Genomic DNA, 24271 nt, shown 5'->3' with positions numbered 1-24271 from the left:
CACTAAGTTACCAGGATGGTACCAAGGAGCTTGTCCTACAACCTGTGACATTGCTTCTCATGGGAATGCTGTATTGTGCAGCATCAGGGAATGCTGTATTGTACAACTCATGCTTCAGTCAAGTCATTTTGACCAGCAAACTACCTCTTAGATAGATCCTTCATGCATTTTCCTCTACCCCTATAGGAAGCTAGACTAGACAATAGTGGTCTTCAAAGAGGCAGAAAAAATGAAAAAGAAAAAGAAAACCTGCATCCAAAATGCTTCTCCTAGACTGGGCTCTGGATGACTGGGCCTGCAAATACTCCTGGCACTTTGGCTTTTTTTTTCATAAGCAACTTGCTTATGACATGTTGTAATCCTCAAAGTATGGAATTATGCCTGAGGCAAACCTGCTTGGACCGACTGGTCATGAAGTCTGTACTTCCTGACATAACATTAATCTCAATAACCTGGTCAGGAGAAAGTAAACCATTTCATTTACATAAATAACTGGAAATTTAACTAAAGGAGAACCATGGGAGAAGAGAAGCATCCTCCCAGATCTCCCCATACTTGTGCTTTCATATCCTCCCCCGTTTCTTCCCCTTCCCCAAGCCAGCTTTCTAATTTTTGATCCAGGCTTTAAGTAATGTATTTCATAAATTGGCATCAAAAAAGGCTTAAAAGTAACTACTCCTCAAAGGCTTCCCATTAATAATTAGCCAACTAGGTTCTTTGCTCTGTAAAGAGATTCATTATAATGGGGGGAAAAAATAAAATAGCCATCAAAAGTTTTGTTTTTTTAAAACAGAACTCTGTGTCCTAGGTCGCTCTGCTTCCTCCTACCTATTGCTTGACTTGCTAAACTTGATTTACCAGCTGAGTACCAACAATAAACATGGAAATCACGTTTCAAATGGTTAGTAGCCATGCGAATGATGTTAATGTGGAGGCACATAATGGAATATGGGTATTTCTTGCACTTCAAACAAATTGCTCTACGCTCTACAGCTATCTTTTGCAATTTGTCATAGCTTTTTAATTAATAAAGTCAGGAAACCAATGACAGTTAAGAAAGAAAAGGATATTATATATAGCCACTGGGAAGTAAGAAATGGTCAGCAAACCAATGTGGATACTGATATGTAATTTTCCAAGTCAATGCACAAGGACAATATCTTGTTAATTAAAAGTCATACTTTACACTTCTGGGAGTAGGGAAATATGTAATAAATAACCTCAATTCACTGGTTTACTTCAGTTTTCCACAAAAGCATCAGGTCCTGCTTCAGCACACTGGCACCAAGGAAAAGATATGCTGACCTTGGGGATGATTTTAAGCATATGGTAACATGATCTAGACCATGAAGGATATAGAAAAATGTGTATAGCTGCAGTCCTGCTGAGAAAGAAGGCGATTTCTCAAGGGTGAATTTATCATAGCAAAGCCAAAGGCCTCATCTCATCACAGTATTCAGAGTTAAAAGAAAAAAAAAGATATACACTACCAGTTCTCCCTTCTTGGTTGCCTATGTAAACTGGATGGCTAAAGATCATCATGTTTCATTCATCTGTCACAAATGACACATGGATCCCAGTGGCACCTAAACCAGTGTATTGGCTAAAAGGACCACATGCTCCCCAAGCACCAGCTAAGGAATAAAGTACATAATAATCCCTCTTCTGCCTCGCTCTTCCACCCGCAAGATGAATAGGTCAAAAATATTTCAAAAGTGAATGGCAAATTAAAAGATACAGTCCTTTCCCAATCTCTTCAGCCTCTAAGTTTAAGTAAGTTTTTATCAGATCTTAGAATGATATCTGTACAGTAGATGTTTAGCCTGGAAGTTATTTTGTTCTACTTGATGCAGGAATGCAGCTAAAACCTTCAATGTTTTAACTCAAAGATTAGGGAAGGTCTCCTGGTGGGGAGGAAGGATACAAAATGGTTATGGCTCAGAGAGATCTGAACCGTTATACTTGATTTCTACCAATGTGATTCTTGATCTGCTCATGGGGGAATGACAACCCAAATCTCTGCCACTGCCCCTGGTCCTTAATCAGTATAATACAAAAGGCTATGTGTTTCCCACACCCAACATAATGGTAAGTGTCAGTGATAAAATTATTGGCTTCCATAGCATTTTTGCTTTATAAAAAAAACAGAACACTGACAGACCCTTATGATTAGAGGTGGAAGAAAACTGTGATAATGAAATAAAAACACTCAACAATGCTTCCTGCACTTCTCATTTTTGTAAAAAAACAAAACAAAAAAACCCTGAAATGTGCAAAAAAAAACACCAAACCATTTTATTTGATTTTTATTTATTATTTAATGGGGAGTGCATGGGTGGCTTCATCTGCTGACACTTTATCATCTACCTAGTACACTTTTAAAGTGATTATAATTTATAATGTAAATTTTGAGTAAAAACACAAAACACAGCTTTCTGCATTTCTACCTTTGGAAAACACTGAAATACACACAAAAAAAGTTTTTCCCCACCTGTACTTATGGTTGATCTCTCTCATTGCCCACCTCCCCTCCAATGCCCATAATATAAGCAGAACATATCATGTGTTTCCCAGAATTCAACAAAACAAAATACCCTAAACCCAGGCATGAAACTAGGGGTGGGAGGATGTTGCTTGATACTAAATTTAAGTATTTCTGAAATGTTTAGAACTCCCTTCTTCTGCTGAATGTGCTATGATCACAGGGATACAAGCAAATGTAATCCCACTTAGCCCTTTGCACATTCAATATATGCATGGTGGAGGCAAAGCCTGAAGAGGACGTATATGAAAGACCACCGCAGCTTAATTACTGAAAGTGTAGATAGCAAAAAAATCTACAGAAAGAATATTTCAAACTCTTTGCAACTAACAGCACAAGCCTATGCATGTCTACTCAGAGATAAGACCCATTTATTCAAATGGGGCTTACTACCAGGTAAGTTCGCATGGGATGTCAGTGGAAGTTACACTATGTCCCAGGCAAATGTTTAAAACAAAAATCAAAAAAAGTCAAGGCAATTGCAAAATAAATAAAAACAGAGAAAAAATTATGCTGCAGCAGCTTTTGGGAAGCCAATTTTAAGATTTCTTGTATCTTCATTTGCTAATGAGGAAAAAAAATCACTTCACAGACACTTTCTTATCTGGCCAAATGCAATAACATCATGTCCTCACTCAGGATAAATGAGCATTTTGTTTATATGCCCACATCTTCAGCCCACATCTGCAAACTATAACTGGAACATAGTAGAATCTATAATCTGTATATGATGAGGATTATCTGTTATGGGTACTTAGTGTGAAAAAAATCCACCTGATGCCAGGTAATCGGTGATCATCAGATTGCAGCATCAAAGTATCAGAGCCTGCTTGCAATAATTGTTTCTCCTAATAGAAAACTTTTTAACTTATTATTTCAATCTTTCATTTATCTCAAGGGGGAAACTAGAAAAAAGCACCTGAATCAGGTGATTCTTTCTTTGCATCAATTTTCATTTGAGGGTGGCTGATATTTACAATATCTTCTACCCCTTGCTATGCCATTGAGCCCTTTTGGACAGATTGTCCATCTTCACTATTTTCATTTAGCATTCATTGATCGCCTGAGGATGCAGCTAAACAAGGAACATGACATTCCCCCCCCCCCCCAAGGATATTTTGCCTTGCAGGGCAAATAACAGTTTATGGCAGGAGGGAAGCTATTTGGAAAATGGAACAGGAAAAAACATTACACTCCAGGGATCCATTTGCCCTTTTCAACAAATGTGAGAGATCTGATCATGGATATTATAATCATGGAGATTTGATCATGATAAGAAACTATGTGTCTAAATTGGCTCTGAGGTCACCTACTGAATTCAAGACCGAGATCTGAAATAGGGAATTCCAGGTCATACTCTTAGCCCACTAGAGAATACTACCTTTCACATGGTAGAACTACATTATCTGAATTGAGTTTAAAGCACCCATGGGGAACATGCACAAGTTTTCCCTTGGCGCCAGCAGAAAGGCAAAAACAATTTCAGGTCACCTGTTTTTCCTCTTTTTCTAACTTTTAAGAAAAAAAGTGTGAGCTGACAAATGAAAACTGTACTTCAGTGGGTTAATTTTCTTGAAGTAAATGAATTTTTATGTGATAAAAACATATGTCTACATTTATGCATTGGATAATTATCATCATTTCCATATATCCTTTCTTTAAGGCTCTCATTACATTCCTTGAACTGTGCATGCAAAGAAACTATGGTGAAGTGAAGTGAAAGATGTTTTCAGTGAAAGTGCTCCTTTCTCACATATTGTTTGTAGTTATTTTGCTAAATATGAAATCTCACATCCTTTCTATTCTCTTACACACCTGTCCATCCATTACCCTGAAAGCCACAACCATTTTTATTTCTTGCTACTGACAGTTCTCCCATTCCTCTAGAGTCAGTTTGTGCAAGTAGCCTTAACTCTCAGTGTCAGGAAGGAATTCCACATGATGGAGACAGATTCATTTGTTCAAACCTGATCCTGGTCCTGTTGTCCCAAACACATATAAAAGTGGGGGATACCTGATTTTTACAGCCAAGGGGGCAAATGTGTGAACATCCTCTGACACTCTGATACTGTGGGGCTGTAAGTCACAGGCAGGGACAGGGTTTACCATCACCACCTGCACAGCTACACAGGTATGCCTAAATATAGAAGACTTTGGTTTAAGCAAATAGATTTGCTGCAGTGATGCAAAGCTGAAGTCTAACAGTACACAGACGTTCACTAACAAATGGCTTACCTAATGTGTTGCTTTGGCTCTGAGCTATTTATAAGGGGGGTGAAAGAAGAAAGCATCTAAATCAATTCCTAGTACACCTGGATTCACTCAGATATTTCACTGTCACAACAGACGCTTAGAAGCAGAAAATGTCAAGGTAAAGAACTCATAAACATACGTTTTCAGCGCATGAGATTTTACTTGTGATGAGACAGAATCATGAAACTTTCTTCACCCCACATGCCTTCCTCCCACCAGCTACAAATCTTGCTTCCCAGTGGATGAAGACTAATGCTTCTACCGGCTACGTATCTTGCTCACAAGGACTCACCAGAACAATCATAAACCAACAGCCAGGGCTAACAAAGCAACCACAAAATGTATCGCCGTGTTGTCACTGTTGTGCTGCTCTCAAAAGGGCACTGCAATGCAACCAGGCAACAGCATTTGGTGTAAAGGTGAAACTGAAAAAGTCACATACCTTTAGATTTCGTCTTCTGCTTCCTCTGTGTCCTTAGAACAAGGTTGATATGATTCACCGACAAAAGCAGCTCTATACCTGATAGGTGGGAAAAATGCACTTTGTATAAATGCAATGAAACTCAACTTACAAAAATCCCAAACTGTGCTACAAAATCCACCTTCATTTCAGCCCATGCTAGCTCTTACTCCCCTCTTGCATATGTGCGTGTCTCTTGTTTCTAGAACCGCTATGTAGTGGTCTATAAATATTGGCCCCAGCACTTGCTTGCTCGTGGCACAGGTCTGTGTTACTGTATACCATGGTACACACTCAGCTGAAGTCCTCAGCTGCTCAGACAAAGCCATGAATTGGCTCCCTACCCTGCAGCTCTGTGCCTGCCTGGAAATACCATTTTGCTGCCAGCTTTACAAGATGCTGTGGGCCTTTCCTGGAGGCTCAAGTCAGGCACAGAAGGGTAATTATGGGGCTTGTCTAAAGAAACAGAGCTTTCTCCAAGCAGGTGGAAAGAAAAAAAAGAGGAGAGGGAAGAACTACCTTTGTTTTGGCTAAATGGCCTAATCTCCAATCCCCTTTATGGCTTTACGTATCTAAATATTATTCCGTTAGACTCATTAAATTTAATTACCACATAATGTGGATGTGAAAATTTTCTGGAAGGACATTCTTTACAACTGGTTTCTTAAGAAAAAAATTATCCATATGTTTTATTTTCATAAGTGTGTAAAAGTATGGAGATTTTATCAACAGCAGCAAGTAGAAATGCCTGAGAACAAAGAGTAATTTCAGTGATGTGATAGGAGTTTGAGTCCCAAGTTTTCACATATTGCACAAGTTTTCACTGGAATACATGGAAGGCAATTCTGTTAGTGCATGATGGGGGCATCCAATTTTCATTGGTCACCTCATGTTGCAGCTTGCCCATGTCATTTTATTCTGGAATATCACCCAACCCCCCTTAGGAGTAGATTCTGGTGATAGGATGCAGCGGGAAGGGAGAGATGGGAAGCGTGAATTCATTAAAGCAGGGGTTCCCAAAGTGTATGTAGTGACACCGTAGGGCATCGTGGCACACTCACAGGGATGCTGCAGGTGGCATTTGAGGCCCCCCAACCTGTTCTTCTAGGATCTAAATGGAAGGGACAGTAGAGGAAGCTTTTTGGAAAACTAGACTTGTAGCTGCTAGAGGAACACTAGAGAAGGCAGTGTACTTTGCAGGAAGTGGCAAAAGAGGAAGGTTGAGTGACTTGTTTCCTCTTTTTAATGCTTCCTTTGTAGTCTGGAAAGGGGCCATTTTAACATCTCCCTTAGATAAATTGCATGTGTGGTATACAGCTCCCACAGAGAAGATGCACAAGGTTCCTTCTTGCAGATTACAACAGAAACATAAAATAGAAAGCTGAAATCACTTGCCCTTCCTCTTTTGTCACATCCTGTTGCGCAAGACAGAATTCTGATAGTAGGCTGCTCTGCTATGGGCCAAGATACATGTATGTCATGTATCAAGAAGGTCACAGCCCTGTTGACACACTTTTGTACTCACTTTTCAACATACAGGTGCCCATAGCCTAAAAACAAATCAAAAGCTGGTACGCTATAGTTCAGGGCTGGCCAAACTGTGGCTTCTGAGCCACATGTGGCTCTCTGACATATAATGTGCTGCTCGCACGACTATGTTGGTTGAGCTCCTTCTTCCATCACAATTAATATACAAGGTAAATAAGAAATTTTCAAGCTTTATAATTATATACCAGGTATTAATTGAGATGAAAACTTAAGTTTAATGTTCATGGTGAGTAAATATATTCAAGAATTTAAATGCTAATTTAAAATTTATCTATCATTAAAATTGTTGCTTTTATCCCTTTTACTATATGACTTGAAACGAGTACAATTGAACAGTTTAAAAACTACATACATTGATCAATATTATTATGTACATGTTTTTCTTTATATTTCTATAAATTTTTTGTAACAAAATGTGCATGTAACAATAAAAATGTGTGTGTGTGATAATTGTTCATGTTTTATGGCTCTCAAACATCTGAGGTTTATCCTATGTGGCTCTTACGTGAAGCAAAGTTTGGCCACCTCTGCTATAGTCACTTGGCTGGCTACTCTGTTGCTGCTGCTACCACCTTCCCCTTCTTGGGGAACTTAGTACCCCACTGTTGTCCGCTGCAGATAGGTGGACACTGTAGTTGTGGAATGCTTTTTTTCAAGGAGCAGGAGAAGGGAGCAGCACTAGTAACAAGTGAATTTTTTGCACATGAGGGGAAGGACAGGAGGGAGCACTGAAGGAAGTGAGAATTCAATTCTCCCCACACTACCACTGCTGCCAACACTAACAGCTTCTACTCTTCCTGGAGGGAAAGAAAACACCCGTACTGTCTTATTTTTAAAAGCTGTGAGGAACTTCATTCCTGAACAGAAGGAGACATGCAGGCAACTAACTTGTCTCATATGTTACAGACATATAAAGATAAAGAAGTGAAGGCAGATTTGAAAGCATGTTCACAGTGCTCTTTTTATTGTCTTGGTCCTTCATTTGGATAACAAAGTAGAGCCTGTTTATCCACAGATTTTATATCCACGGATCTTGCTCAACGTGGGTCTCACAGACCCGCATTGAGCCAAAATTGACCCCACCTGGCCCCTCTGGGTGGATGCTCAAGGCCTCTGGGGGGCTTCAGAAAGCCCTCCAGAGGTGACCGGAGCACAGCTCCAATTGCCTTTGAAGGGTTTAAGGGGCCAAAACCACGGATTTCGTTATCCATGGTTTTCAGTTTCCACAAGGAGTCTGAAAATGGATCCTTCGCAGATACCAAGGCAGCACCCTGTATATAGCTGAAAATTAATACCATGCACTAACAAAAGTACTTTGCCAATTGATATAACTAATTGCTACAGAGAGAATTCATGTGAAGGGCTTCAGAATATTCCAGAGTGCTACATAAATGCAAAGCATTATTGCTATTATTTGAGAAATATATAATGCAGAGTGACATTAACACAGCCAGATTGCATATCTAGCTCAAATCCATGATGCAGCAAGTTAAGAAGATGAGTTACATTCTTCTGGAGCAAAAAATAAGGTGAGAAACATTTGAGTATTAAGTCTTTCTGAGATACAGACAAAAGGCTGGTGCATTTTACCTTTGCTTGGAAGTATTTAAGAAGGGATTTGAAAATAAGGCTGCTAATAGAATTTACTATGTTGCAATCACTGGAGGAGTCCTCTAGGAACGCCTCCCCTCGGGGAATGTTCTTGACATTGTTCCAGGATGGTCAGCCATTGTGAGACACTCATAGCTCATGAGAATAAGGAGTTATCCTTGTTCCTACCACCACTTGTGATTATTGGACCATGGTCACACCAATCCATTAGAAGTCACAAAGAAACTGACACAACCATGACATACACAACAGTAACAGAAAGATACTGCTGTGATATACCGAGGCAAATCTTCCTAGTTTAGAATCAATACCTATACATATGATTGTCCCAGGATTAGGTCTTTGGTTCCCAACTGCAACTTGTCTGACCAACTGAAAAGCTGCCAATCTCATCTTCTTTGGACTGGCTGACCTATTCCCTAGATCAGGGGTGTCCAAAGTTTTTGGCAGGAGGGCCACACTGTCTCTCTGACCAGGCCGGGGGGGGGGGGGAAAGAATTAATTTACATTTAAAATTGAATAAATTTACATAAGTATACATAAATGAATATATTAAAGATGAACTTATATGAATGAATGAAGATCTTGCAATAGCTCATGGCCTATAAAAGGCCTCGCACAAAGCAAGGTCAGCCTTTCCTTTGCTGCCACTACTGCATCACAGATGTGAAACAACAAGCAGTGGAGGAAGTCCTCATCCCACAGCTCACACAAGAGGTCAAACAGTCGCTCTCATGCTGAGAGCAGTTGCGTTGGGCCAGTGTTGGCTCCAACAAATCTCATTGGAGACTGGGGGCTTCCTGAGGGCTGCATTGAAAGACCTTGAGGGCAGTAAGTGGCCCCAGGGCCGGGGTTTCGGCACCCTGGCCCTAGATGGTCTCTGGTCCAGCATCCCTTCATCAGGAGTTCAGTATCTTGTTAACAGTGTCACCCCTGGCAACAGGGCCTGCAGTGTTCTAAAAAACCAGGAAACTTTATCAGAGGTAACAGTTACCTAGGTATTACATAAACTCAATAAAAAGCATTCTTATAGTCATTATGAACTTAAATTCTCTGTGGTATGCTGTCAGTTTGTACCAGCCCCCCTCACGCTTCACTGAGCCACAAAAACTGGTTGGCAAAATCACATTTTTTTTTTCTTTTTCAGGTATAATCTGGCCCATTCTATATGACCAGGGTGAGAGTAGAATATTCCATCAACATGTTATTGAATTTCAATCCAACTCAATTGATTAAATCACTCAAACTGTGGGTCAGGACCCACTAGGTGGGTCGTGAGCCAATTCCAAGTGGGTCCCCATTCATTTCAATATTTTATTTTTAATATATTAAAAATATATTAATCATCAACATGTGACTGCATTCGGAGAGATCTGTACTTTTAACAGGCTACAATTTATATGCTTTAAACAACGATAGTCAATGGGGCTTACTCCTGGGTAAGTGAGGATAGGATGGCAGCCTAGGATTGTTAAAAAATTTTCCTGCCTGATCATGTCACTTTTGACCATGACATCACTTCCAGGTTAATGACATCACTTCTGGTGGGTCCTGACAGATTATCATTCTAAAAAGTGGGTCCCGATTGGGCTTCACTTATTTGGCTTCAATCTTTTATCATGTAGCTAAATCTCACTGGTTACATGGTGCTATGTTGGCTGCATGATTCTTGAGTAGCTGCATCACATACCCAGCAAGAAGAAACTTTTGTGACATGTAAAAAGTCACCTGGAGGGGCAGTGACAATTAGAAAAAGGTTTGTGAGGAGGCAAAGTTTTGTCACATTTTTTTTAGAACATTTGTAGGGCTAAGACTCCTTTTTTCCATAGATTAACATTCAGACACAAAAATAAAAAGAAAGTCACAAAAAGTCACTCAGCACAATTTGGACACTACTAAATTTGGTTGTACACTACTAAAACTATAGCAATTTGGGCACACTACTAAAAGCATAACATGGGTGAATAGCAAATGAATAACATGCAGAAACAATAGATCTGTGCTTCGTTTGCAGACCAAGAAAATAAAAGCCCAGCACTAAGGGCTCGGAGAACCAGTGCTGAACTCCAGTGCCAGTGCTGGGTGCTGTAAAGCACTTTTACAGGACCATGCAAGTAGGGATCACTGGAGCCAACCCAGCACCCAGCATCCCACGAATGCCCCCTGGAACAATGGAAGAGCTTTATGTTGCAGTAAGGACTTTTGGGGCAGAGGGAGTGACTGGCCTGGAGGGGAGTGGGACCAACAGAGTGCTGCTGAATGAAGCTACATGGACCTGCACCACTTAAAGAGGTGGCACATGTTCGAACAACCCAGCACTAGGCGGGGCTGTCTTGGAGGGTGGTTAGGATCCGGCCTAAGTACTGGATCCTGACTCCACCCCTCCCAGGATTGGCCCACCCATGGGCCCAACTGCCGCCGACCCTCTGTCATCCTACAAAGTCCCCGCCATGCCACTCCCCCCTCCTCTCCAGACCCCTATACCAGCAGCTCGTCGGCAGTGTTTACTTACCCTCTGCTGGCACTGCTTGGGCCGCATTAGGCCTCTGGAGGCTGGCGCAAGACCCCTGCACAGGCCTCCCGACGCACCTGGTGGCACAGAAGTGCCTTACGGCACTTTTGCAATACCAGGAGGCTGGCTCAAGGAACTTGCACCAGCCTAGGGCTCTCTTTGGATTGCGCCCTTAGGATGTTAAGGATAGGAGCAAATACAGGAAGCACAAATCAGTCTGTATTTGTAAATATCATTAACATCTGCAACTGCTCTCAACAGCATGAGGCTGAAACCTTGACTTCTTTGTTTGGTCAAAATGATGATGCAGTAGTGTTACATTCCTCACAGCCTAACGAGCACATGAAAAATATAGGCAATGTGAGAGCTTACTCTTTATATGCAGGGCCACAGGGAACTTGTGGCTTTCAGCAAAAAGATTACAGGGACAGAGGTTGGATGAAAAAAATCAGGATGCCGTGCAGCCTGTTGAAGGCCCATTATTAACTATTTTCTCCTTTCTCCATTTTATGGGCATGCTGTTGCTCTTTTAGCAGCAAGTTGCTTACCTTTGACTATAAGCGTCTTTGTTTTCAAGTCATAAATACTTTAGAGTCTTGGGAGTAGGCAGGAAGATCATACATGACTTTAAAGGCTTTTACTGTTGACAGATCATTGTAGGTGCTTATTCATTATTAGCTGCAAAACTATGGACTGAACACTTAATAAATAGGCTGTTCTTTTTAGTTTTACCAGTTCCATAGTGTAACTTCTGAAGAGACACAGGAAGTGTTGGAGTTGTGCTTTCAGTTTGCCTCTTCATCCTTGCAAATTAGCAAACTCTGAATTTAAGAGATGAAATGCTCCCATTACTCAAAATGCAGTATAAAAATAAACTACATTTAACTGCAGAGATCCAAATATTTCTAAAAGATTTTGCATGGAATTCAACATTTACAGGGCACAGAAAGGGGTCTTCAGAGGCTGGAGCTCAGAAAAACCACAAGGACAATGGGAACCTATCAGTGGCAGAAACATCCTTGCGTCGGTTTTGGAAGATGGTCTGTGCGTGGACGGAATTGCATCTGCTTATTAAACAAGTTTTTGCTATGTTATATACTGTATTGACATCTGACATTTATGGCAACTGCTAAATGTACCTGCCAATTCCATGCAGCAGGCTGGTTATGTGACTGTGTGATTGGCTAATAATAGTACACCATGGTGAGGGCAGCTTTTCATAGAAGGTTATCCCAGCTTCTGCTCTCTAGAGATGGAGAGCATACCACAGAGAAAGATTCTTCCAATGATTTACAGTTCATATAATCAAGAATTTCTTCCTTTTTAATTGTTTAATCTGTTTAACTGAAATCTCTCACTTTGTAACTTAAACCCATTTATCGAAGTCCAACCCTCTTGAGCAGTGGTTCTCACACTTTTAGCACCAGGACCCACTTTTTAGAATGAGAATCTGTCAGGGCCCACCAGAAGCAGGAATAGTTTTAACAATCCTAGGCTGCAATCCCACCCAGTTACTATCCCATTTACTACTATGACAGTCCCATTTACTATCATATACACAATAGCCTGTTAAAAGAACAGCTCTGTAATATTTCCCCAAATGCAGTCACTTACCATGGTAGCATCAAGTCTAGCTAATATATTAAAAATAAAATATTGAAATGAATGGGGACCCACCTGAAATTGGCTCGCAACCCACCTAGTGGGTCCCAACCCACAGTTTGAGAAACACTGCTCTAGAGCAAGGGTGTCCAAACTTTTTGACAAGAGGGCCACATCATCTCTCTGACACTGTGTCGGGGGCCAGGAAAAAAGTTAAATTTACTTTTCAAATTTGACTATATTTACATAAATGAATGCATTAGAGATGTAACATAGGAATGAATAAGGTCTTGTAATAGCTCATGGCCTATAAAAGGCCTTCCACAAAGCAAGGTCGGCCTTTCCTTTGCTGCCACTGCTGCATCACAGACATGGAACAGCAAGCAGTGGAGGGGGACCTCGTCGCACAGCTCACACAAGAGGTCGAACAGTTGGCCATCACGCTGAGAGCAGTTGCGTTGGGCGAGCACAGGCTCCAGCAAATCTCCAGAGGGCCAGAGCTCAATGGAAACTGGGGCCTCTCAGGAGGCCAGACTGGGAGTCCTCGGGGGCACAAGTGGCCCCAGGGCCGGGGTTTGGGCACCGGCTACTCTAGAGTAACTAAGAACAAACCTTCTTCATCTTCCACATGAGAGCCCCTCAGATATGTTACCATGTCAACTCTTAACCAACTCTTTTCCAAACGAAAACACCCCCAATCTTTTCAACCTGTCCTCATAATACATGGTCTTCAGCCCCCTCATCATCCTATAGCCCAATCCTAATGAGTTGCCCAGCTGCTGGAACAAGCACCAGCATAAACTGCCTCATAGCACTTTCAAAAAACATTCTGGCAAGGAGGCTGGAGCCTTCTCACATGTGCCAGCAAACCAGAGAAGGAGGTGGACAGAACAGGAGTGGGGGAGGGCTGATCAGGTTCACGATGCGGGGGGGGGGGTTTAGTAGTAGTGGGGGCCATCAAATGCTACCCCTTCCCAGGCCTAATCCACCTTCATGGGTCAGAGATAACACTGGCACAAGTCCAAGTTGACCCACAGGGCTGGCAGAAGGTTAGGGAGTATACATTCCCTTCCCTGAGGAGGACTCCTGGAGTTAAAACTCCCTGACAGGATTCAATGGCTGCTATGTTGGCACTGTGTGGAGAGTTAGGGTAGGACTGGACCATTACCCTTTAGAGCTGCTTTATCCCTCTTACTGCAACACCCAAAACTGGACACAATATTCCAGGTGGGTTCTGGTATGGAGAACAACAGGCATACAATCTCAGCAAATGGAACTAAGAACAGTGTGAGACTGCAACTGGGGTGCAGCCTACTTTAAGACCAGGTCAAGACTTGAACTGGGGTTCTCAGCCCACCATGCCACTACCCAGCTCTCCCTCTTTCCCAAACATAAGCAGCACTACCTTGGTGATAGAGAAGACTGTATTCAGCAGCAAGGTTCCCTAAGTCTTCTCTGTAGCTAGAAATGATGCTCCTGGAAACAAACGGTGATTGGGGTGCATTTCACCCTTTGGAACTTCTTGCACGTTCCTGCTTAACGCCTCTTTTTAAAAATATTCACTACACCACTCACAGATTACTAACTGGCAAACTGGTAAGGTGCATCAAGAGAGAATATGAAGGAGTTGCTATGCCAGAACTTGTAGGTGCAGCAGAGGCCTTATTCCAAGCCTATACAACTCATCACCCATCACACAAAAGCAATGCACAGCTCACAAAGTGCCTGATAACCCCCTTGCTTTTGCTGCATACCAGAGCTTGGACTCACAAAACCAAGGGGTGCTAAGTCACAATACATGGCTAGATGGGTCTGTTTGTTCTCTGGGTCACAACTGGGTATGTCTGCCTTAGTTACATTTTTAAAATACAACATGTCTATCTGCAATACTAATAAATGTTATTAGATCTGCAGCTTTGCTAAGTGTTTCCAGTATTAAAATATAGAAAGAATCCTAGCACAGGAACAAATTGTGTATGTGTTTCATCTCAGGCCATTTTTTTTCTCCTCATTTGCAGAATATTAAAGATTTATCAAAATCCAGCATTGATGTTGGCAGGAACGACTCTAGTTTTGCTTAACCAACAAGGTGCCAGATTTTTAACTGGTTTCACACATTAGAAACCATCACAGTGAGAAAAAATTAACACTACTGTTGGCAAAGGATGTTAATGACCTCTATGATTAACTTCCATCACTGCCTCAGAAAACCATCCAGCTCAGGCTTGAGTCACATTGGCAGAACAGTAAAGTCTGTATTGAGTTTTCCATTGGTTTTTGATAGGACATTTCATGAGATTCACAATAAGGTTACAGGATAGCCTGACTTAGTGAAAATCGGAGGTAGTGACACGGGATTATCTAGGAAAGGTAATCCATGCATTCTTACCCAACAAAGAAAAAGCCAAAAGTGGGCTGGAAGGGTAATCAGCACTTCCTTATGTAAAGGATTTATTCCATTGTCTAAAAACTGCAGCAATTGTCACCAACTGGTCACCAACTGGTGACAACCAGCTGTACCTGGATCCAAATGTGCTGGCGAATCACTAGCCAGTCTCCATCTTCCATTTCTACATAAAGCACACAAGAGTATGGGGGTGACCCAGCCCCACACTTTCCTGGATGACATTTGTTATCTGGACCCATTTCAATTCAGTCTTCATCCTGGTTTTGAAACTAGAACAGCCTTGGTGACCCTGATAGACAACCTGAATCAGGAACTGGAAGGGGGGATATGTCCCTGTTGGTTCTGCTGGACCCCTCATCAACATGCAATATCCTGCTAGACCTCCTGGCTTAGATGGAGCTTGGAGACCATTTTTCATGGTGGTTCTGGACCTTTCTTGGAGCATACACCTCTGCAGGTGATTATGGGAGCTGCCTACAGGGACAGCCCTTTATAGCTCTTCCTGCCTTAAAGAGGCAGTCCCAAACTGAGAATGAATTTCAGGAACAGTCCACCCATGAGGCCAGAAGAAGCAGATGCTTCAAGTGGTGGGTTGCTAGTCATGCCACCTGCCGTGATCCTTTTCCTGCACAAAGGAAGGGAAATGAGTAAGAAGAGAAACAGAGCGGCAGCAACTTACTTCATCCACCAGTGCTGCTGCAACTGTGATTTTCTTCCCACTTATCTCACTCTTGTTCCCATAAGGCAAAGGAAGCAAGCAAGAGGATGATCGCAGGGGTGACACCACTGGAGAAGGAGGTAGGGTACTGCTGCCACAATCCTTTTCTTGCTTACTCATTTCCCTCCCTCCCTTGTGGAAAGACAAAGAGCAGAAAAAAGACGATGGCAGCAGGGGTCTACTGTCTTTGGCACCAAGTCATTTGATTATCCTCCCAACTCTTTCTTCCACCAAACAGGCTAAGCAGGCAGAGTCTAGAGAACAGTGTGGAAGAGAAAGTCTTCCTCTTCTGCATTCTCTGTCCAGGTTCCATCCGCCAGGCCTGTTTGAATGAAAAACCTGGAAGGACATTCAAATGACATGGTACCAGCAACAAGGGTGGAGATAAGGATAGTGGAAGGGGGTGCAGGATGCACACACATGCAACAAAAAAGATGGACATTTTGGTACTATTTCAGGCACCATTGTGGCTTGACCTGGGCCTCAGACCCACACACAAGGCAGCCACACCAAGCTGAGGAATTCAAGTTCAAGTTTCAAAGCTCCAGATACGTTGATGTTTGTTGCGTCAAGCCCCTTACAATATTTCCTATGGACAGGCAGCATGTTGCAAAATTCAGAACTGGGATGTCTGAAATACAGCATGGTTGAGATGAGAACTGCTGGGTCTCTAGACTCAATACCTGAACGTCATATATATCATGTTTTATTTATCTTATAAGGCTTTAATTTTTGAGAACTGTGTTTTCTTTTAACTTTAATGAAATGGGAATTGGGTGTGGAAAGGGATATTTAAAAAGTAATATTAGGGTTAAAGACATGGATTAGCTCATGTCATAAATCAGCCTCACCCTTCTGCTTGTTTAAAAAAATAAAAACAAAAAAGCCGGGGGGCGGAGAACAACCAACGTTTCCAAAAACTTTGTTAAATTAGATATGGTTCTTGAGCATAGAAAAGTTGAACTGCATGGTGCCCAAATACGTACAACTGTAAATGAAAAATGTTTTCCAGAAATTGTTAACCTGTTAGTGTTTTGTACAGGAGAAATTCAGGTTGGAACATTTCCAGTACTTTAAAAAGCGACTATAGGCATGTCTTGCTTACTTGCATTCTGACTTTTAAGTCAGGTAAACAGAGAAAAAGAACTGGACTCCTGAATCAATAATAGTAGAGATGAAGGATGAATTTGGAGCAGATGCAGAACATTATGCAGGGACAAGAAAAGCTGCATTTCATGACATTCCTCTTACTTTATGCCGGGGTGCCCAAACCCCGGCCCTAGGGCCACTTGCAGCCCTCGAGGCCTCTCAATGCGGCCCTCAGGGAGCTCTCAGTCTCCAATGAGCCTCTGGCCCTCTGGAGATTTGCTGGAGCCCATACTGGCCCGATGCAACTGCTCTCAGTGTGAGGGCAACTATTTGACCTCTCAGTGAGCTGTGGGATGAGGGCTCCCTCCACTGCTTGCTGTTTCACATCTGTGATGCTGCAGCAGCAGAAAAGGAAAGGCCAGCCTTGCTTTGTGCAAGGCCTTTTATAGGCCTTGAGTGATTGCAAGACCTTCATTCATTCATATAAGTTCATCTTTAATATATTTATTTATGCAAACGTATGTAAATTTATTCAAATTTGAAATGTAAATTAATTCTTTCCCCCCCCCCCAGCCCCTGTCACAGTGTCAGAGAGACAATGTGGCCCTCCTGCCAAAAACTTTGGACACCCCTGCTTTATGATTAAAGCCTCAAGATACCTCTGATCCTCAGCTTCAGTAATTCTATTTAGGCAGCTTTGAACACTACAGTTTCAGTCAGGGCAACAGGTCGTCCTTGTGATTGAAGAAATGAAATGGAGCACATATCTGCAAGCAAAACAAAGCATGCTGTCAATCTGGCAGTGGTCTGGCATACACATGCCTCTCTCATATGCTGATACATGGAAACCCATCCCATTCTCTTCCTAGAGAAAGAAATGCTCCAGATGGGGATAGGCACTGCCTATTATATTGTGGATCCACGGTATCAGTAGTTCAAGTATCCACAGATTTCACTCAACGTGGATTCTAGCCAGGGCTCACATTTAAAGTGCTTGAAAAACACACACAGCACCAAAATATCCTACCGCATTGCAACCAAACCATGCCATTTAGCAGCCTGTAGAGCTGTTTTTATCACTGAAACCCCACTTCCCAGCAGCAGGGAGGTTCCTTTCTTCTACCAGGTTTACTCCAGAATGAACTTTGTTCAATGTTACAATTGTGTTTTAATGTCAATGTAAATCTAGACAACTTTATTTAAATATTACTTTGTTGCAGTAAGTTGCAAGCCATTTGAGATCCCTTTTCCCATTCTTCTCTGATTTTAAATTGGTATGCACCAAGGGTGGAGGGAGAGAGATGTGATTTCTTTCTATGTCTTTCACAGGTAGTTTATTTCATTAGAGAGATTTGATGTCCACCAACAGCTGCAGTGCCTGCCTGTCCGCCTGCCCCCCCAGCTGGATAACTTTTGCTGGGAAGTCACAGATGGGGAGGGGAAAGGGAACGAAACAATGATACACAGTGAGTGCAGATCACTTCAAGCAGACTAAACATTTCAGTTAGCATTAAATTCCTTCCTCAAACACACTGCCAGCATACGTATGAGCAGTTATGCCTTCAAACATGGAGGAAGGAGCAAGACCAAAATAAGGCCCTAATTAAAACTCCAAATCCTAGAATGGAAAACATTAACCAATTAAAGAGCAACAATCTTGAGTACTCATGATTACCATGCACTCTCCAAATAAATACAGCCGACAACAGGTATGGAATTAAAATGGGCCACTTTTATTAAAATACCAAACATTGCAACAGGGCAGCAAAACAAACCCAACCTAAGTGTGGGGTTCTAGGCGGGGGAAACGGCCCTAGCCGTCTACATCCCCCAGTCTCGTAGGGTGTCCACCCAACTCCAGACGTAACTCAATTGTCATTAAGCCCGCCTCTCAACGTTGCCCGAAGAGGGTAAGTCAGCAGAACTGCTATGCCTTCAGGTCACCCCTGCAAGGCCCCCAAATTCGGATAAGGGGCTAGCAAGCCTGCCTCCTCGAGCCAGTCAGGCATCATGGGAGTGGTTCTGGTTCACCCCACGTCCATTGCTGACTTAGATTGGACACCCGGAAGGTCTTCTGCCTACCCACCCCGCACATCTACCGCCAGTGACCAGGGCATTAAATACATATATCAAGACCCAAACCCACTCCACATCCAGTCTGGGGTAGACGAAAAAACCACCATCTTAGAGCCAATTTAGACGGTGATTAAAAATTCCTACCCGGCCCTCACAGAATGACCAGCTAATCCCAGACTAGCTATAGGGCGGGCAGGGCGGGGGTCGCTTGTCATGAGTGGACTGAGCAGCCCCTTACGCACACGCGCCTGGGCTGCTCTCCTGTCCCACCCCCTTCAGCCAGCCAGCCAGCCAGCCAGCCAGCTGACAGCAAACCCCTGCTGCTGGCTGATAGGGGAAAAGCCTGGCAATCACTGCCAGCGCACCAGAAAGACGCACTGACAGCCCTTCACTCTGCAGCATTCTCATAGTTACAATCGTGCACAACTTAGTGACAGGGATGTGAACCAACAACCTCATCAACAAGCGAAGCCTCCAAAGCCGAGAGGAGCTGTGCTTCCCTTGCATGTGGAGGTTTTTCTGAGCACCACAGAGACAGCACACATCCATGCGCTGCTTCTGCGAGGCTCAGAATGCCTGTTTCAAAATCGCATCTTTTCAGCCAAAGCAGCCATTCTGCGCATCGCAGATGTGCACTGCCTCTGTGGGGCTCAGAAAAGCCTCCGGAGGTGAGCTCCCCTCAGCTTCGGAGGGACGGTGACAGGGACCAGTGGTGCATATGCGGGCTGTCGCTGGTTGGAACATCACTAAGCCACATTCACCTGTAATCAGATTCTGCTAAGTTTTTACTATAAGATACTAGGTATTTTAGGGATCTTACAGATTCTACTATTTTGTAATTTTAACATAAATACCAAGAGATATAATAGCAGTGTTGTTTAGGAGGAGGGAGGTGCCAATGATCAGCACATGGATGTTGATATTTTGAAAATTACAACAGAAAGTACTGAAATCTTGCACATGTGAAAGAGCCATAACAGTTTGAACACCATAGGCAGAGTTTTCAATGTCCCTCAATACTTTTAACGTATGTACTTTGAAAGTATAATACTTTCCAATGATGGTGTCAATTACACCCACGGATTTGGGGCAAAAAGTTCTTTAAAACATATCTTTAAAAAGAACAAAGTAGATGCTTGATGTATTAGGCAAGAGAAGCAGAAAAGACTCACTTTATTCCACATTGTATAAAGGGTAACAGATTCTGGAGTTTCACCCTAGAAAGGTATATGCTTTGGTACCAAGCTGTTTGAAATATGGTGGGGGAGTAATGCTTGTAAATAGCTAGACAAAGAAAGTAAGGGCTTTTCAATATACTTGGAACAAATCCAATCTCCTAGATATTTAACATCAAGATCAAACATTCTGAAGCCCTGACTCAATACGTGCGTATTTAAAATATAACTTAAACCATTTACCATCTTTCTAACATCTTTTCAGCAGGCCCTAGCAATTTTCAGACCAATATATTGCATGGGGGGGGGGAAGCTTTGCAGACAACATAATTGACTATTGCTCCTGTGACTCCTTGGCACAAGTTTGTTTTGCCTTGAGACGAACTGAACCTGGAATGAAAACTGTATAAGGTGTTTGCTACTGGACAGCATGCTTTCTTAAAATGTTTTTTAAAAGAACTTGAAGTCACATGTCTGTAATTATTTATTGGAAGAAACAAATTCAGAAGACTGTTTGTCTGCTAAAACAATTATTGGCAACCTTCCTTCAGTCTCGAAAGACTATGGTATCGCGCTCTGAAAGGTGGTTCTGGCACAGCGTCTAGTGTGGCTGAAAAGGCCAATCCGGGAGTGACAATCCCTTCCACACCGGGAGCAAGTGCAGTCTGTCCCTGGTCTGTCTCCCTGGCTATGGGCCTTCCTTCTTTGCCTCTTAGCCTCAGACTGTTGGCCAAGTGTCTCTTCAAACTGGGAAAGGCCATGCTGCATAGCCTGCCTCCAAGCGGGCCGCTCAGAGGCCAGGGTTTCCCACTTGTTGAGGTCCATCCCTAAGGCCTTCAGATCCCTCTTGCAGATGTCCTTGTATCGCAGCTGTGGTCTACCTGTAGGGCGCTTTCCTTGCACGAGTTCTCCATAGAGGAGATCCTTTGGGATCCGGCCATCATCCATTCTCACGACATGACCAAGCCAACGCAGGCGTCTCTGTTTCAGCAGTGAATAAATGCTAGGGATTCCAGCACGTTCCAGGACTGTGTTGTTTGGAACTTTGTCCTGCCAGGTGATGCCGAGGATGCGTCGGAGGCAGCGCATGTGGAAAGCGCTCAGTTTCCTCTCCTGTTGTGAGCGAAGAGTCCATGACTCGCTGCAGTACAGAAGTGTACTCAGGACGCAAGCTCTGTAGACCTGGATCTTGGTATGTTCCGTCAGCTTCTTGTTGGACCAGACTCTCTTTGTGAGTCTGGAAAACGTGGTAGCTGCTTTACCGATGCGCTTGTTTAGCTCGGTATCGAGAGAAAGAGTGTCGGAGATCGTTGAGCCAAGGTACACAAAGTCATGGGCAACCTCCAGTTCATGCTCAGAGATTGTAATGCAGGGAGGTGAGTCCACATCCTGAACCATGACCTGTGTTTTCTTCAGGCTGATTGTCAGTCCAAAATCTTGGCAGGCCTTGCTAAAACGATCCATGAGCTGCTGGAGATCTTTGGCAGAGTGGGTAGTGACAGCTGCATCGTCGGCAAAGAGGAAGTCACGCAGACATTTCAGCTGGACTTTGGATTTTGCTCTCAGTCTGGAGAGGTTGAAGAGCTTTCCGTCTGATCTGGTCCGGAGATAGATGCCTTCTGTTGCAGTTCCAAAGGCCTGCTTCAGCAGGACAGCAAAGAAAATCCCAAACAAGGTTGGTGCAAGAACAATATAGTGTAGTTAAAAGTTGATCTCTATTAAATAGGTGCCAGGGCACAGAAGATGGCTGATTTACGCTGCCCTCAGAGTTAATACCTTTTCCATTTTCCAAGTCAGACTGCGTAAGTTGCAATGAATATGAGAAAACTGAGATACAGTAATTTGCAAGATCATAGTGCTTGTAAGCAACAAGTAACTTAGGGGGAAACTACAGGTTACAAAGATATGGGGTACTGTTGTAAACAACAGTTGCGCATCTCGTTCTCTCCCAAATCCCTTCTAATCCCTAGTGAAACTCTGCACATGAGATGAGAGCGACTATATCCTAGCAATTCCACCTCTGTCATAAACTCACTGGGTGGCCATGGCAAACCATCTCTCTCACCCTGAGCTCACCAGTGACAATATGGTAATAATAATGCCTGCTTACTTTATTGGGTAAGTTGTAACCTTTCAGGACAGCTGTAAAGACAACATCAATTCTCAAACTTTTAAGCACCAGGACCCACTTTTTAGAACAACAATATGTTGGGACCCACTAGAAGTGATGTCATTAACCTGGAAGAAATGTCATGGCCAGAAGTGACACTATCAATTTAGGCTTCAAACCTAAACCGCGCTCAGTCAAAGGGCCCATTACACAGGAGCGCTTGCGCTGTTATAGTTCAGCATTCAAACATTTCAGCTCAGAAGTCAAAGCAGAAGGCAGACTTAGATCCTTCTTCAACCACACAGCCCTCCCCCCTTTCCAGCGTCCCACTTATTCATGGCAAAGCACTATGCCTCTCTCCCACTGGAAGCTCATCCTGCCCAACAGCTCTGTATCCTATATGTTCAGCTCTGTATTTTCAACGGCAGCTGAGTTAGGTGCTACACGACCCACCTGAAACTGACTCATGCCCCATCTAGTGGGTCCTGACTCACAGTTTGAGAAACACTGCTTTAGAGAGGCTCTATGTGCTTCTTTTGAAATACTGCAATGATGCTTTCCAGACTACCTTGCATTGTAGTCCCTAATGAACTATCCATTTACAGTCACTTTAATTAAATGTACACTCAAGGAGAAGAAGATGAGTTGTCAAGGGGAAAGGCAACTAATGACTTTCACCCCAAGAGGCACAGCTTGAGTCACAGGTGCAGTCTCATAAAACTCACTGTTTTACTGACTGTAGCACTTCCTGTACAGAGAAGACAAACAAAGGCAAGCATAAAGGCTTACATTACTATTACCTTTCATATTTCAGTATAATGGTTTCTCATTGCAGTTAATAAGTAAGATTTGCAGTCTTATAACTTGTCTACATGTTATAATATTACCAGATGGAGGCAGCTGAAACAAGTTCCTTCAAGAGCTATAATACATACAGCAGCCAACATGTGGATTATCCCCACTGCATTGACAGTCTTCATATCATTCTTAGTAATTCCTGGTGATGTCTTGGAAATGTTATGGGCACCTTGTAACGAAACTATAATGTGCATATTCTGCATCAAGGATCCCTTATGTGGCAGATCTGACATATAAATCTGGTTCCCCCAAGCTGCTTAGGATCTCTTTTACCAAGTACAGAAGAGACAGCAATTCTATACACCAGCAATTTTCAACCTTTTTAATCTCATGGCACACTGACAAGGCACTAAAATTGTCAAGGCACACCATCAGATTTTTGAAAATTGACAAGGCATACCATGCTGCTAGTGGGGGACTCACATTCCCATTGGCCCTACTAATAAACAGCCTTCTCCCAAATTCCTGTGGCATACCTGTGGACCACTCACGGCACACTGGATGAAAATGGCTGCTATACACATTTACTTGGGAGCAAGTCCTAGTGACCTCAGTGGGCCCAGAAATACATAGGCTTGCACTGCATGTGTTCAAAAGCATTAATGCAAAACCAGAAGTGACATTTTTAAGGCCTTTAAAAGTGATGTTCTAAGGCAGGGGTTCCAAAGTTTTTGGCAGGAGGGCCACATCGTTTCTCTGACACTGTGTTGGGGGCCGGGGGGGGGGGAGAACTAATTTACATTTAAAATTTGAATAAATTTACATAAGTTTACATAAATGAATATATTAAAGATGAACTTGTATGAATGAATGACAGTCTTACAATAGCTCAAGGCCTATAAAAGGCCTTGCACAAAGCAAGGCTGGCCTTTCCTTTGCTGCTGCTACTGCATCACAGACGTGAAACAACAAGCAGGGGAGAGAGCCCTCATCCCACAGCTCATACGAGAGGTCAAATAGTTGCCCTCACGCTGCGTCAGGCCAGTGTGGGCTCCAACAAATCTCTGGAGGGCCAGAGGCTCATTGGAGACTGGGGGCTCCCTGAGGGCCGCATTGAGAGGCCTCGAGGGCTGCAAGTTTGGGCACCCCTGTTCTAAGGCATTAGAAGGCCTAAGACATCCAGAGGCATTAGAAGACCTTCAGAATAGCCTCTATACCAGCCATTTTCAACCACTGTGCCACGAGTTGTCCAAAGGTGTGCCACTGGAATTTGGGGGAAGGTCATTTATTAGTAGGGCCAATGGGAATGTGAGTCCCCCATGGGCAGCATGGTGTGCCTTGTCAATTGTAAAAAACCTGATGGTGTGCCT

At 43.0% G+C, this 24271-nt stretch overlaps 1 protein-coding gene across 1 annotated transcript in view; it reads right to left on the bottom strand.

The window, feature by feature from the left end:
• BMPR1B (bone morphogenetic protein receptor type 1B) overlaps positions 1–5317 on the bottom strand; it is a 133372-nt gene extending 128055 nt beyond the window's left edge. Inside the window, exon 1 of the mRNA XM_066631767.1 lies at positions 5238–5317. The gene's annotated coding sequence lies outside the window, so the exon portion shown is untranslated. The remainder of the gene's footprint in view (positions 1–5237) is intronic.
• Positions 5318–24271: the final 18954 nt, after the last annotated feature.

Source organism: Tiliqua scincoides, chromosome 6 (genome assembly GCF_035046505.1).
Source record: "Tiliqua scincoides isolate rTilSci1 chromosome 6, rTilSci1.hap2, whole genome shotgun sequence".
NCBI lineage: Eukaryota > Metazoa > Chordata > Lepidosauria > Squamata > Scincidae > Tiliqua > Tiliqua scincoides.
This window is presented reverse-complemented; position numbering and strand designations above follow the sequence as displayed.